This window comes from Sorex araneus, chromosome 4 (genome assembly GCF_027595985.1).
Source record: "Sorex araneus isolate mSorAra2 chromosome 4, mSorAra2.pri, whole genome shotgun sequence".
Taxonomy (NCBI): Eukaryota; Metazoa; Chordata; class Mammalia; order Eulipotyphla; family Soricidae; genus Sorex; species Sorex araneus.
In genome coordinates this window covers 117,130,805-117,143,169 of record NC_073305.1, presented here as the reverse complement: position 1 = coordinate 117,143,169, position 12,365 = coordinate 117,130,805, and the positions used below count along the sequence as shown (strand labels likewise).

Genomic DNA, 12,365 nt, shown 5'->3' with positions numbered 1-12,365 from the left:
GCCAGGCTCTGCCATGAGGGCGCGATACTCTCAGTAGCTTGCTGGGCTCTCCGAGAAGGACAGAAGAATTGAACCCAAGTCAGCTGCATGCAAGGCAAACGCCCTACCTGCTGTGCTATTGCTCCAGCTCCATTTACTAGTGATAAGAGATTATTTTAAAAAGATAATGAAGGATACTCTTGCCTTTGCTAAGAACAATTTTTATAAACTTGTAACAAAGCATGTGAAAGGGAACCATTAGGAACCACAAAGCCAAGGACAGACATGAAAGATTAGTGTTTAAGAAAGTTTTATATGACAGATGCATGGGACTGAATAGGAATCACACTTAAGTAGGGTCAACAGTTTGGATGCAGTTATATAAACCTAATTGACTGCACTGAATATTCATTGAATATTCACTGAAAATTCACTGAGTTATCTGATTGAAAGTCTTCCTTTTGTTCATTTATGGAAATTAGGACATAGATGGGTTTGTGTTGATTTTCCCAGTTAGCTGCATGTCAGGACTAAATTCCTATTTTCTAGGTATCTATCTGGAAAATTACACTAGCTAAAGTTTGACAATAGAAATTGTAGGATTTGATAAAAGAGAAGTTTATTGCAATAGCAATAAAGTTGAAAAACATTCAAGTCACCTGTGTGAGTTGAAATATAAAAGTGAATGGTTTAATAGTGCTACAATTAGCCATGAAGGACATTTTTAAAACTAGGCTGGAAAAAATGGTTGAAAAGTTGGAATTTCTTTGTTGAATTTCAGATAATAGCAGAATATCTAGGTAGACATGTCCTATAACAATTGAAACTGCTCAAAAGTGACCGTGAGCACAATTCTACTGTGTCCATTCAGACTTCTCTTCTGACTTCCATTATTATTAAACTTCTGAACACTTATCGGACACAAGAACCTAATATTCAGACAGATCCAAACTATTACCCTAATTCTTTGTCTTGATTCACATCATTATTCGGATGATCATTCACTGAACAAATACTAATTGTCTCTGAAGTCAGAAATCTGTGACTCATTGCTATCCCATTCTTTGACCTCATTGACCAAATCATTGACCAAATCATGACTGATTTCTCTTCTTTACTATTTCTTCATTCTTATTCCTACCACTTTGATTTAGATTTTTGTCTTCTCATAAGTGCTTTATGGCAAAAATTCCCAAACTGTTTCCATTGATTCTGCCCTGGTTCTATCGTCATTTTATCTTCCATCCATATGATTATTAGAATGATATTCTAAAATGCAAATCAGATCACAATATTACTCCTGTACTTATTTCTTTATTACTTTTCTCACAGTCTATACAGAATTTAAGATCCTCACAATATTATCCTAGTTTCCTTATTAAAAGTTTTCAACAATGAAAAGATAGAGAAGGTATAATAGAGAAGGGACAACTATGACAATGATAGTTAGAAATGATCACTTTGTACAAAAATTGAGTGCTGAAAGTATATAAAGGGATAGACATGATAACCTTTCAGTACCTGTATTTTAAGCAGTAATCTTCAAAAGTAGATATAGAGAGAGAACAAGAGAGAGACAGTGACAGAGAAGAAAAGTGTTCACCATAAAAGCAGACTTGGGATGGGAGGTAGAAGGAAAAAAACTGGGAACATGGGTAGTGAGAAATGTACACTGGTTTAGAGAAGGTTGTTGGAATATTGTATGACTGAAACCCAATTATGAGTAGCTATGTAACTGTGTTTCTCATGGTGATTTAATAAAAAATAAAATAGAAAAAAATAGAGAATTATCTGGATGGTTAATTTGTATCTTGGTGTCTTCCATTAGATTAATTTGATCTTCTTGGAATGCCTATTTTCCACATGAAAATAATCATATATTTTCAACTCCTTCTATCTAACAGTCAATTATTTAAACATAACCTTCTCTATATTACTTTTCTGATCTTTATTTTCCAGTAGAACTGATGCATTTCTCCTTTGTGTTAGTCTTTAAAATCAGAAGCCAAGTCCTATTCAATATTGTGTCTTTTAAAAGAAATTGGTTCACAAAAATTTCAGCGTGGTAGTAAATCACCCAAAAGATATAGAAGAATATTTTAAAATATGTGTATAGAGACTGGAGCAATAGCATAGCGGGTAGGGCATTTGCCTTGCATGTGGCCGACCCGGGTTCGATTGATTCACAACATCCCGTATGGTCCCCTGAGCACTGCCAGGGGTGGTTCCTGAGTGCAGAGCCAGAAGTGACCACTGTGCATTGCCGGGTGTGACCCCAAAAGCAAAAAATAAAATAAAATATGTGTATAATATCATTACTTCAACAATGAAAAACTGAAGACAATTTTTTAACATTAACTTGATAGAAGAGACAATAAAGGGTCAAACGTGTAATACAGGCAGATAATATCTTTAAAATGCTACAAGGATGGAAAAAGCATCTGTACTCCTATGTTCACTGCAGCACTATTCACAACAGCCAAAATCTAGAAACAATCCAAGTTCCCAAGAACAGATGAGTGGATAAAGAACATCTTTAGTACATCTGTCACTGTCACTGTCATCCCGTTGCTCATCGGTTTGTTCAAGCGGGCACCAGTAACATCTCTCATTGAGAGACTTATTGTTACTGTTTTTGGCATATCCAATACGCACGGGTAGCTTGCCAGACTCTGCCTTGTAGGCTCGATACTCTCGATAGCTTGCCGGGCTCTCCGAGAGGGGCAGAGGAATCGAACTGGGGTCGGTGGTGTGAAAGGCAAAAAGCCCAACTGCTGTGCTATCGATCCCAGCCCCTTAGTACATCTACACAATGGAATACAATACAGTCATTAGGGGCAAAAAAATGAAGTCATGAAATTTGCTAATAATAGATGAACAAGGAGAGTACCATGCTGACTGAAATGAGTCGAGGGATAGGACAGACATAGAATGATCACACTCATTTGCATTATATAAAGAAACATGCTAGTAAAGAATACCCAAAGACAATATAAACGAAGGCCAGGAGGACGGGTCCTTAGTAGAAAGCTTGCCATAAATCAGATAGGAGGGTTAGGTCAGAGAAGGGACCACTATGTCAATGATAGGTGGAAGTGATCACTCCGGACAAGAACTGAGTGTTGAAATGAGGTAAAATGGTATGCATGACACCCTTTCAATAGCAGTTTTGCAAACCATAGTGCCTAAAGGAGAAAGAAAAGTATCTGCCATAGAGGCAAACTGTGGGTTGGGTGGGGAGGGGAAACTGGGGACATTGGTGGAGGGAAGTGGATGCCAGTGAAGGGATGGGTGCTGGAACATTGAGTATGAATTGAGCACAACTGAAACTCAATAGGGAACAACTTTGTAACTTTGTATCGGATATCAATTCAATAAATTAAAAAGCAAAATGCTACGTTGAAAATAGCGATCCATTATTACAACCATAGAGAGAGAGGTATTTGAGGCTGCATTTTAAAAGCTCATATAAAAGAAGATGGAAGGAATATAGTTGCTGTTGTGAAAGAAATCTTGCAAAATTGGACACAGATGAATTTTCACAGACTTTGAGTCAGCTAGGGAAACAAAATTAAATAAACCAAAATAATATATAAACTAAAATACTCTTCCCTTCAGCTATGTAGAGCCCTGCAGATTCTTACCCAGATTCCGGCTCCCTGCTGTGGCAGCCTGAAGTAACTGATAGAGCAGCCGGTAGAGACAAAACCTAAACAAAATATCCATTCTAAAAAAAAAAGTTATGATAGGTTTTGCCTCTTTTTTTGCATTTCCTCGTGTCTAGTAAGGTTTCTGCCTCAGAGATATTGATCGCCAGTTCAAGATATGCACTAGAAATTACCATATGCCCTCAAAGACAAATGCTTTGTTACTTTAAATGATTACTTAAAGGAAAAAAACTGCTTTCCATTGAGAATAGGCTGCCTATTTCGTGTGTATAAACTGAAGTCTGCTGTGGGTGAGGTGGAAGGTGAGGGAACTTGGAAGCTGCTAATCAAAACTGTGTGTGAGTTGTGCTTCCTTTGGGCAATCCTCAATCTAAACTCTGAAAAACCAGGTTCTTCCTTTCCCCCATAGGGTGATCATTCTCTTTAACAGTTTTACAATGAAGGAATTAGATTTTTTTTCTTCTTATGCCTTTATACTTATACTTCCTAAATTGTTCACTTTTGAAAATTATCGGTATTTCATAAAATTGAGTTTAATAGAAAGGTTGATTAATTATTTATAAATAAAATTATACCTTACCTGGGTTTGAGAATTACTAGTCAAAAATATAGAGCTCTTTTTACTTTCACAGAGGAATAAATGACATAAAATAAAAATTATTCAAGCCATAATGTTGCATAGGTGGGGGATGCAGGTAATATACTTGGGAAAATAACAAAAATTAAGCCCTGAAATAGCCCAAAGGTATGAAGACCACATCCCTTTGACATGCAAATCCTGAGCTCTTTCAAGTGAAGAAACTAAGGTACCATTCAGAAGCATAAATCCAAGGCCCCACCCAGAGAAAAGTGGACCCCCTCAGAAAAGATGCAGCAGAATCTGAGATTATGAAGAAACCATTAATAGTGCAAGGCTTTCCCGGTGACAATGTGCATATTAACTTCTATATATATAAAAGACAGGAAACACCATTTGAAGAATCATAGAAAATCTCCTCCCCAAAACGGTTGGTGTTTTCTCTTCAGGTGCTACTGTCCCATAAACATGAGTTTCACTTCCTTGTCTTTACATCGCCTTGCTAAAGGGTTTTTCTACTCTGGAGAAGCCCATGCTCTCTCTTGAACATGTACTTCTTCTCATTCTCTCCCTTCACATCTTTCTAAGCAAGTTTCAATAAAAACTATCTCTCTTCACTATTTCTCCTCTTCCTGAAATTCTTCTCTGTGAGGGAAGGTGAAGGACCCAGAATGCTTGTGCTGAGGTTAAGAGTGACTTTCCCTTCCTGCACAAAGAGATTCGTCGCTTAGGCCTGAGTCCACACCTCCCTAAGAACTCCAGTGATGGGGATCGTATCTCACACTTTGCAGAACAAGTGGATTAAGGAACAGCTAGAAAGCTACCTCAATAAGGCTGGCACGATGTGAACATCTGTGCCCTCTAGCTGCCCAGGGCTGACTTTACCAGTCTTAACCCAAACCTGGCATTGCCCAGGGTGGAGTGGAGGTGGCCAAGATGGGTTAAGCAGAGAGGTGGAAACTCTGTTCCTTCACATCCATCTCCCTCACTCCCCACTTTATTGATCCACTGGCAACAATGTCTTTGCATTTGGTTTTCTAAGTCACTGTCACTGTCACTGTCATCCCGTTGCTGATAGATTTGCTCAAGTGGCACCAGTAACATCTCCATTGTGACACTTGTTACTGTTTTGGCATATCGAATACACCATGGGTAGCTTGCCAGGCTCTGCCATGCGGGCAGGATACTCTCAGTAGCTTGCCGGGCTCTCAGAGAGGGACAGAGGAATGGAACCTGGGTTGGCTGCATGCAAGGCAAACGCCCTACCTGCTGTGCTGTCGCTTCAAACTTACATGCTTTCATTGAATAATACGTTATTTTATGTATTGGGATGGTCCTCTCTTTAAAATACAGATACTGACGATTGACTTACTCCCATCATACTTCTGCTTCTATTCCTAATGTTTGCCCATGTCTCCTAAACATGCTGGGAAAATCTGTCTCTTCTCACAATCCTTTTAATTATAGAAGTTGGTGCAACCTGGAATGTATATTCTACCTGATTTCTACAGAGGGCCTATGAGCAGACCCTTTTTATAGGTCTGTGATTTGTATCTTCAACTACTTTCAACAAGAAGTTGTTAGAAGATGACCTCCATCACCCATAATCCTCTGTACAGTTGGAGTGCCCTTCGTAAGAAGGGGAATTATATGGTTCTATAGGAATAAGAGTAAAATAGACAAGGTAAGGTTAGAAAGAATGGCTCCAGGGAGACTCCATACATACTACTTCAGGGCAGCCTTCCTGCCCTTCTCTTCTCAAATAAAGTTTCTACTGAATCAGCCATCTTTTCTCTGCTTTCAAGCTTGACTGTGTGGAAACAAGAACCCGAGAACACTGTTACAAAGTCATTACACTGACCATTTTCTTATCTTAATGAAACTAGAGAGTAACTGGGGCATACAGTCCTAGTTTTGACTAATTATATCAGATCATTGAAAACTATAGCTAAGAGACAGATCTTATTTCACCTATACAGTAGTTTTGAAAACACTGAATTCTTAAAGAAGGATCATTAAAGTGGATTGATCAGATAGCACATCCCTAATGTGCTCACTCCCCTAAATAAAATTCACAGAGGGAAGCAGGAAGGTCACGTCAGAGAAACAACAGGAGACTAGCATATCTGTGAGGGAAGATTAAAGGACCCAGAATGCTTGTGCTGAGGTTAGGACTCACTTTCCCTTCCTGCAAATAAAAGTCAAGGAATCATAGAATTCCAGTGATTAAGGACTGAACACTGTTGTTAAAATTGGGGATTAGAAAGATATGGGTGTTGTTATGGAGAGACATTTTGTTAAGTTGTGGACACAGGTACAAGAATATAGAATAGGTCTCTTCCTTGCCAAGTGGATGAAACTCCTAGGTAGACCAGTTACTGGGCTGAGAATTCTGGAATCTTTTGAAGTAGGGGGTGAGCAGCCCCTTCCCCAACCAACACACAGGCCCTGGTCTTCCAGAAGGTGCAGAAGCCCCACCCACAGTCCACATTCTCCAGCATATAAATGGCCCAGCTTCAAGACTAATCTCAGAAAAGATGCAAAGCCACTGAATCATCTCAGTTTTCTATAGCCACATAAACAGCCACGTGACTCCTCCAAATTTTGCAATAGTGACCACCCTGTAGGAGCATATTAGACAATTAGATGGGAAAGCCCATAGAAGCCCACCAAGCTCTGTAGCACTGTAGCATTGCACTGTCGTCACATTTTTCATCGATTTGCTCGATCGGGCACCAGTAATGTCTCCATTGTAAGATTTGTTGTTACTGTTTTTGGCATATCGAATGAGCCACGGGTAGCTTGCCAGGCTCTACCGTGCGGGCGGGATACTCACCGTAGCTTGCTGGGCTCTCTGAGAGGGACAGAGGAATCAAACCCAGGTCAGCCGCATGCAAGGCAAACGCCTTACCCACTGTGGTATCACTCTAGTCCCCACCAAGCTTGATAACCAAAAACAATAACACAAAAGGCTCAACTGTGCCTAACAATCAGATCAGTAAATACTCGATGTGTTTATTAATACCATTACCAAGTGTAACAATTTTCACAAATTTTCTTCTACTGTACTCCATTTTGATAATCCCATTTTTGTCATTTTTTGTAACAAGCGGGCTGGAGGACCAAACATGATGACCTCTCAGTGTCTGTGTTGCAAGTTATAATGCCCCAAAGTAGAGAGAGAGTATGGGGAATATTGTCTGCCATGGAGGCAGGGGGAGGGTGGGAAAGGGGGGTATACCCAGAATATTGGTGGTGGGGAATGTGCACTGGTGGAGGGATGGGTGTTTGATCATTGTGAGATTGTAACCCAAACATGAAAGCCTGTAACTATCTCACAGTGATTCAATAAAATTTAAATTTTTTTAAAAAAAGCGGGCTGAAGCGATAGCACTGCGTTAGAGCGTTTACCTTGCATGCAGCCAACCCGGGTTCGATTCCTCTGCCCCTCTTGGACAGCCCGGCAAGCTACCGAGAGTATCTTGCCCATACAGCAGAGCCTGGCAAGCTACCAATGGTGTATTTGATATGCCAAAAACAGTAACAACAAATCTCACAATAGAGACATTACTGGTGCCCGCTCGAACAAATCGATGAGCAGTGGGATGACAGTGATACAGTTGTAACAAGCAATGTAAAGTGAATTATTTTGTGCCTCTTAACAGGGTAGGAAACTGGGTACATTGGTGAAGGGAAGGTCACACTGGTGGTGGGATTAGTGTTAGAACATTGAATGCCTGAAACCACTATATTATGAATCACTTAATAATTATTTTTTAATTTAAAGAAAAACAATAGGTCTCTTCCTATCTGGATGAAAAAGGACATCCCACAAGAAAGACACCAGCTCTGCCACCACCTCTTTTAGCTTTAGCATCAGTACAGCAGGCAAAGTGAAAGGCAAAGGCAGCTCTGGAGACCCAACCATGAAATAAGAGCAGATGGATGACTTTGTGGTAGTGAACATAATCAGTTATAGTGTTGAAGAAAGAACTACCATGGTTTAGGAGTGTTTGAGATCTGCTCAGAGAAAAATATCTTGAAATTACCAACTGTTTTCTTTCCCTCCAGCACATAGGAAATACTGACTTTGATGAAGTCCAGTATCAGATACATATGTTGCAAAGCCTTTGTCATGTAAGCATTAATCAGCTTCAGGTGGGCTCATATTAGTACACATACTATGGCTCCTTCATCATCAGGTATTCCTGTATCCTCAGTTAAGTTACCAGCATGCCGCTGTAGAATCCATCATTCTCATTTATGGTCCCATAAAAACTGCCCAAGGGTGTCTCCCATTGAAGGCATATACACATACTCCTAAAGTGATGAAAGTTTGTGAAGAGAATAATTTTTCTCCTGAAGCATTGAAGAAGACAAATATCATTTAATATATATCTATAAAACATCATGATTTTTATTGGTTTACAATACTATACAATTTCAGGGGGATCGTTTCATACCACTACATGTACAGCTCACCACAGCCACCACCAAATTCCAGTGCCAAGCTACCACCAAAAAAGGAGTACATAATTTGTAGAAGTGCTGATTGCAATTAAAATTTCACATTTGATCAATCCTAATTTGCATGTCTGAGAATTCAGATGTAGCAGAAAAATATGAATTGCTCATTCTTGCTAAGAGTAATCATTTGGGGAAGAAGCTACACTTGCTGATGGACAGGGTAGAGGACATGAGCTCAAATGGTTAAGTAAAACACACTCATGAGGAACACAAGTAAACAGCAGCAGCAGAAACATATAGGAAGCATTGCCAGCAGAAAGATATGCAGCACCAGGATCAAAAGAACCCCCAGCCCTGAAGAGTATCTGTTCATATCCTTTAAACCATCCCAGTGCTCTGCCAAGATGGATTCTTTGCAAACTCAGACCAAATTAACATTCACTGCTTGAATATCAAGGCATTCAATTCCAAACTTAGGTAAATTTTTTATTGTTCAAGAGCCTGGACTCTTCAACAATACAACCAAGAAAAAATGAGAACTTACCAAAAAGGAATCTAACGTTGACTCTTGATAACACTATGGGAGAGCTCTTAGGAGAAATAGTTTTACATATTGAAATGCCTTGCTGACCAATAATAAAAGACAAAGAGAAAACAAAAGAACATAAAGACAAAATGGGAAGAGAAATTAAAGGCAGGAAATTGCTTCATGAGACATATGAATAACAAAGAGAAACAGACTGCATAAAAGCTGTAAAGTAATAAATGAGAAACTTTATTTTATGCATGATAAAAACTAAGAGGCAACAGTCATTAGAGGGTTAACATCTGTTAACATAGGGTTAATATCTATTAACCTACAGATGTTAAAGATTCAATAAATAGAAGATAGAGGAATGTCTGGAGATGCAAGAGGGACTTTGGCTCAGATAAAAAGAATTGGCTTGGGAAGACTAAGGAAATTCTTGTTTTGTTTTGTTTGGGGACCATACCTGGCAAACTTCTGGGACTACTCTCAGCTCCGTGCTTGTGACTTGTTCCTGGCAGTTCTCAGGGACTGGGATGAAACTGATTATCAACCTCATGTTAGACAAGTACCTTAACTTCTTTGTCATCTCTCTAGCCAAGGAGAAGGGAATTCTTACTTCATCAGAATAGAGAAAAGAGCATGGGAATTAGGTAAAAATAGAAAAAATTATCTACAATAGTGGAAAACGACACAGAGCAATCAAATGGTCTCATTTTTCCTTAACATAAAGCTCTTCTCCAGAGAGTTGTGTTATAGCCCATGAGAGCCTCAAACACACTTCTCTTTTCATTTAGTCACAGGCCTACGCATCCCTACCCACCCACCATTTCCCTTAAGCCCACATATTCACAGATTGAGGGAGACATCATAGATCTTATCATTTCAATGGTATAAGAAATTTTAAAGGAATAAACTTTCATTTTAGGGGAGCATAAAAGGAATCTATCTGACATCTAGGCTTGGTTGTTTTGCTGTTTGTGGTAGTGGTGGTAGGTTTGGTTTGGCCTTTAGGGAACACCTTGCAGTGCTCAGGGGCTAAGCCTGATTTCAGTGTTCAGAAGCTCCTTTTTTGAAGAGCTCGGAAGACCATTTGATGTGGGGTATTAAATCTGAGGGTCCTACAGGCAAAATATGCACTCCAAGACATTGAGCCTTATACCTGGCCCCAGGGTTTGTTTTTGAATTGGGAATCAAGAATACTACATTTATCCCCAGACAACTAACTCCCAGGCCCCCATATGTTGTGTGTGGAAAAGGAAAGAGGACACCTTCAGAAGAAAGCTCCAAAGATATCAAAGCATAGAAGAATTTCTGCCCAATTCTATCACTTTCTACAGTCTCTAAAAGAAAAAATAAATCAGATTTTAGTAGGAGAGCTTTAGTAGAATTAAACAAGACCCGGACACAGAGATCTTCTGCCTGCTTCCCCCAATCTCTGGCCCTCCAGGTATTACACCCAGACGACCCACCCTAGCAGAACCAGATAAATACCTCATCGGCAGACCTCCACTACCTCCACTACACAGCTACGATGCTCCAGGCTGCTCTCCGGACACATCATAAAACACTTAATACCCATTTTCCATAATTACTGCACCATATTTGATGAGGTTCAAACATTGTGTGAACCATGGGAACAACTGTAAGGGTGAGTAGAGGCCGCCCTAAAAGCCTCCATCCCTCTCAGAGAGCCAGGCAAGCTACCGAGAGTATCTCGCTCGCACGGCAGAGCCTGGCAAGCTACCTGTTGCATATTTGATATGCCAAAAACAGTAATAACAATGGGCATCATTCCCTGACACTGAAAGAGCCCTCAATATGGCAGTATTAAGGATGAGCAAGGAGAGGGTGATAAAATCTCAGGGATCAACTAGACTGCCAAAACAAAGAAGGACTAAAATGACTGTACTTTCAACGCACATACGCTGGCATTGGAAGCATTCATCCAGGACCTGAGGGTGCAAGGGCAGAAGATCAAGTATGACATCATTGGTCTGGCAGAGATGAGAAGGAATCGATCACATCTCACCATTTTCGACTCTGGAGAAGAACTGTTCCTCAGAACATGCAACAATAGAGGCGTCAGTGGTGTCGGTGTCTTTTTTTTTTAATAAAAATTTTATTTTATTAAATCACCGTGTGGAAGATTACAATGCTTTCAGGCTTAGGTCTCAGTTATACAATGCTGAAACAACAATCCCTTCACCAGTGCCCATATACCACCACCAAAAAAAAAAAAAAAACCCACACAGTACACCTCCCATCCCGCCCCCCCCACCCCCTACTTTGTAACTGATAAGTTTCATTTTACATTCTGTTTACTTTGGTTACATTCAATATTTCAACACAAACCTCACTATTGTTGTTAGGAGTACCCCACTAGATTCAGACATACTGTGAAGACAAATAAGGTCGCGCGGCCGCAGTAGCGGCCGCGCAGTTTTGAATTTCTGTACTTTGACACAAAGTCCAGGGAGATTTCTTCCAGATATTGGATCATTGCAGGCTTGAAAACCCAATCTGTGGTCGTCTTAATATGGCGGACACCGCGCCCTTCATCCCCGGAGAGAAAGAGGCGAGAGAGAGAAATACCTTTCCCCTCCTGGGCGGGCACGGGGCCGAGGCTTAGTTCTCAGGCTGGAGACATTCTGCGAGGAGTTGCCCATGCCGAAAGAGGTTTTCTTGGTCTGGATTCACGCTTGTGCAGCTGCGGAGAGACAGTGGTGTCGGTGTCTTAATCAACACGAACGTGGCCATGATCATTGATTCATTCAAATGCCTAACAATTACGCTTGAATAGATGTGGCCCAGTGCCAGCAGTTTCTACCTTCATCATCTATGCACTAACATTCAACTATGATGAGGAAGAAATTGAGAAGTTCTACATGGAGCTGGAGAAGTTCTATAAAGAAGACCACACCTTCTACAAGATCATTGTCGGTGATTTTAATGCCAAGATAGGACCAAGAAGGTCGCCCAAAGAACTCCAAATCAGGACCCATGGCCTAGAATGGAATAAACAGAGTGAGAGACTGTCTGAATTCATCATGTCAACCAAGACCATCCATGGTAACTCACAGTTCCTAGAAGGCCGAATCTAAATGTTGGACATGGGAGTCTTCCAGTGGACAGTTCCACAACAAAA

General features: G+C 40.3%; 1 pseudogene; it reads left to right on the top strand.

The window, feature by feature from the left end:
• The first annotated feature begins 3,055 nt into the window (after window positions 1-3,055).
• Window positions 3,056-9,140, top strand: LOC101546366 (eukaryotic translation initiation factor 3 subunit H-like; annotated as a pseudogene).
• The last annotated feature ends 3,225 nt before the right edge of the window (window positions 9,141-12,365 follow it).